This window comes from Zingiber officinale, chromosome 11B, assembly GCF_018446385.1.
Source record: "Zingiber officinale cultivar Zhangliang chromosome 11B, Zo_v1.1, whole genome shotgun sequence".
Lineage (NCBI taxonomy): Eukaryota > Viridiplantae > Streptophyta > Magnoliopsida > Zingiberales > Zingiberaceae > Zingiber > Zingiber officinale.
Window position 1 is genome coordinate 77,539,910 of NC_056007.1, and position 4,063 is coordinate 77,543,972.

General features: G+C 45.6%; 1 long non-coding RNA gene across 2 annotated transcripts; it reads left to right on the top strand.

Moving 5' to 3' along the window:
- The first annotated feature begins 2,907 nt into the window (after positions 1 to 2,907).
- On the top strand, positions 2,908 to 3,722 carry LOC122035122. 2 transcript variants are annotated; one of them, XR_006126902.1, is made up of 3 exons: positions 2,908 to 3,051; positions 3,132 to 3,273; positions 3,687 to 3,722. It is a non-coding gene; the product is annotated as an uncharacterized LOC122035122 (long non-coding RNA). The 2 variants fall into 2 exon arrangements; XR_006126903.1 differs by having other exon boundaries at positions 2,978 to 3,051; positions 3,129 to 3,273.
- The last annotated feature ends 341 nt before the right edge of the window (positions 3,723 to 4,063 follow it).

Below are 4,063 nucleotides of genomic sequence, written 5' to 3' on the forward strand. Positions count from 1 at the left end.
TTCACTGTTAGTGACCAACTCTATGAAGGCTTGCCCCTTACAAATGTGTGAGCTCGGAAGGCCGTACATCCTCAGAAGTGCACCAAGGATCGTGTGGAGGACATCCAGCAGGCAATGTGGCTAGGAAGATCTTGGATACTTGCTGGAGAACTTGACTCATGCTCGGACCTGCTCGGGCTCTGCAGTACCTCCTTCCCAGTCCACACCGTCGCGGAGAGGAGATGGCGTGAATCTGATATCTGTCCTTCGATCCGTCGGGAATGGATATCGTGGTTTGCATTCCCTATGGCGTCGTCGGTGAGGAAGTCTTGGTGGTGAGCTACTTTTCAAATGGGTGAAGGTTGGTACGGCGAAGATCACCGAGCAAATGGTCAAAAGTTTATACGGCGAGAATATAATGCAGATGGGTTCAACATTCCTCGCGCACGGCTATATGATAACGGACAATAGTTCATCGGGAAGCATCTGAAGAATGGTGCAAAAGTTATGGCATTGAACAACACTTCACTCCGAGTCGTATCCACGAAGTAACGGCATAATAAGATAAAATTCGAGATCGACTACGGAGGAAGTTGGGTAGCCGGTGCCGGGCGTCTTATGGGCTATCCATACGACACGAGGAGGAGGTCAGGCCCTTCCATTTAGTGTCCGTTATCCGATTGAAGTGGGTCGTCGGGCGTCCGTCAGGATCGAACTATGATGATGCAGGAGGAGGAACATGGAGTTGGACATGATCGGCGAAGGCAAGTCAAGGCATCCGTCCGGTGATAGCGTCTGCGGCCCGAGAGGATGAAGCAAAACTAGCCGTAGCGTGATCCCGAGCATTCGGTCGGTCGACCTAGTATGGAAGAAGCCGTTCGGGTGTCTGCTGACGCCTGCCTCCTTGGGCGGGAAAGTCATCAACTCCGAGCGTGCCTATTATACGGAGGATGAAGATGGCGCCAAGCTGATCGACCATGAACCACCTTGATCTATGAACCACCGCCATCTCATGAAGGCGTATGTAATATATATCATGTACATAAGGATATTGCGGGAGCTGCGGGTCACCGCACCAATCGGAGACCGCCGAGCCATAGGAAGGAGACGGAGCTCAGATGGGACTCCCGTCGCGTGAGCCTGCAGATCAAGACACGGAACTCATTTCGACAAACGTTCCGACCCTAGGAGGCAGGAAGAACAGGAAACTCGTAAAATCCGGTGTCGAGCTATCTAAGACAATAAAGAGGTGCTATAAACCCTTTTTAAGTCGTTACCGCGATCGACAAGTAACAAAGTTGTGAACATTTGGCAAAATCCCATCCATATTCAGTAGCCAGCGACTAGCTACTTGAAAATACTTTGTAAAACCCCTCAACACAAGAAGGTGATGAGAGCGAATGAGAAGCGAAGGAGAAGTGAAGGAACACAGGACTATGAACACGGTGGATGTTAATGGTTAGCCAGCCTAGCGGGACAACTTATAGATTAATATAGAAGCAAGCAAAAGGATAGCATTAGGGGTGGAGGCGGCGGTTAACAAAGCGATAGTCTTTGGTAATAAATTACAGGATAGTCTTTGCTTTGGCATTCTGATTCGCCAAATTATAATCGTCTTCTTCTATTCAGATTCGCCGATCTCGTCCATCGTCGCTTAAAAGGGATCATGGAGTCAGTTCGCCGATACCTCGATGATTCAATCGACCGTGAATCGGAGTAATTGTTACCGACTTATAATATCAGTATGGAGTGTCCGGATGTAATTATTTCAGCAGATTTTGGCAGCGGCAGCCCAGTAGTCTCCAAAGAGATCTTCTGTAGGCGAATTCAATCTTTGCCACGGTAATTCAGCCTCGTCTGCACGCAACTGGCGGCACTCAGCATTCTTCATCCCCGGGGATCATGGCCGCGTTTTTCACCACACATAATCACCACATTAGCATGTTGTTAGCTCATTAGCTCTTAACCACTTTGTTCAGTCATTATTTTGATTCTTCCTGCCGCAGAAGGTCCTTCTTCTTATTTTGTTTCATCAAGCGGAGAGAGGCAAAGGATTTGTTCTTGGGTATTAGCTCGAGCTCTTCCGCTTAGTCTTGGGCTAGCTCTCAAAGAGAGTGAGCCGGTCTTCAACCTCTTTCCAAGTCCTTTAGCCCTTTGGCAAATGGCCTGTGTATCATCACGCTGGCCTTAAGCCGGCCGGCACCGGGAATCGCAAATCACTCCGCATCGCCCACCCATCTCAGAATGAGAGAGACATCCTTGGAAGAAAATGTTACCGAAAGACGAAAGAAAGAATGCATAAAACTGACAATGAAAATGCTCTTCTACCCGCTACGGGCTACCTGACTCTTCACAAAGTGCTGCGGAGCTATGACCGCGACGAGCGAAGATCGCGCTACCCATTTAAATTCTGTAAATACCTAAAATGGCGTAACAACGATAGGGAAATTTTTTGAATTTTAGAGCTCGTATGATGAGAATGACGACGGGGACAAATAAATGGGGTCCTCCGAATGAAAACACTGCTTAGGCGACCCTAATGAAAAGTTTTAATTTATATTTCCTTCTTTTCCTTTTTCATTTTCTTTCATTTCCATTTCTTCCTTCCTGGTCCGCGAAACCTTGTTGCCCCAAATGCATGAGCCCTTGAATGCGTGTGGGCCGAAATCTTCTCTCCTCTCACCTCATGCGCTTTCTACTTGATCTCCCTCTGTCCTCATCCATGCCGAATGATGCGCTGCTATCCGTGTCAGAATCACGGGTGGTGTCGCCCGACCTCTTCCTCTCTCCCGGTGACAACCTACTCTTCTTCTCGCTACCTGGCTGCAGTCAGCCCAGAGCCCTTATCAACCGATAGAGATCGAAGGTCTGGCCTAACGCCACCTTCTTCTTCCCTTGCCCTCTACGCCCCAACGCCCTGCTTGGGTTGTTTCCGGCCAAGAGCAAGGAGGATTTAAATCCGATGTTTCTTCCTCGTGCCTAGCTTGTATTCCTTCTCAGTCGCCACTCGTCTGCTCGATCACATCAGCGACTTCTTGCTTGATCCGGTTGATATCAGTGTGGTTCAGTGAGGTAAGATTAGGTTGTTGCATGATTTGTGATCCCACTTATTGAATTCAACTTGGTCTGATCAAGGGGAAGGATTTCAGCAGGAATTGTGTACGGTGGGGAGTTCATGGTTTTGGTAGCAAACCATACAACAATTCCTTATTCCAGCAGCAGTAGACACACCGGTGATTTCCAGCCGTGGTTTACACTCTGATCACGAGGCATCAGTGATTATCATCAGATTTGGTGAGTTTTAAAGTTGAACTTATTGCTAGGATTAAAATGGCGGACTATGTTGGAGATGTGTAATCTGCAGTTGTTTGGTTAGATGTGGATTTAGGTAAGTTATGATAGATTTATGTTTAACTTAACCTAATGTGATTATGGAAGGCTTAATCTATTGTAGTTGTGATGAATTAAGTACAGTTGATTTATGTTGGATTAGATTTAATCCTTGGATTTATTAGAGATGATCATATTGCTAATCGTAAGTTGATCAGCGAAAGGAAAGGGTTGTGTTGATTGAGAATTATTGATTAAGGAGATTAATTAGAATTAATTAATGATGGATTGATTAGGGTTTTCCTAATTAAGTTGGGTTGGATTTAGCTAGTTGTTGTTTATAAAATTAGCTAAATTATATATCACGTTATCTGCAGGACTTTGATTTGAGACTGTGTCTCGGCGAGGGATCTATTTCGGATTGGACCTTTCTATTGGAGGCGGGTACCTCTTCACTTATCTTTTATGATATTGTCATTTGGATATGCATAGTACTTTATAGCTTCAAACAATAATCATGTTTGTCTTTGGTATGTCAGTTTGATATCCATAGCATGTTCTGTTTAGTTGCTTGCTAGGTATCCATGTTTATACCTCGCGATTATTGCCATGAGTACTTTAGTTCCTAGAGTAAGTGACATACCATGCTTACTGAGGTTAGGACTAGGATTTGGATTGTTGTTTCTGGCCTGTGTATCTAGATTATCTGATACTTAGGTTTTTGTGCCATATCAGATTTGTGTACCTCTATTTG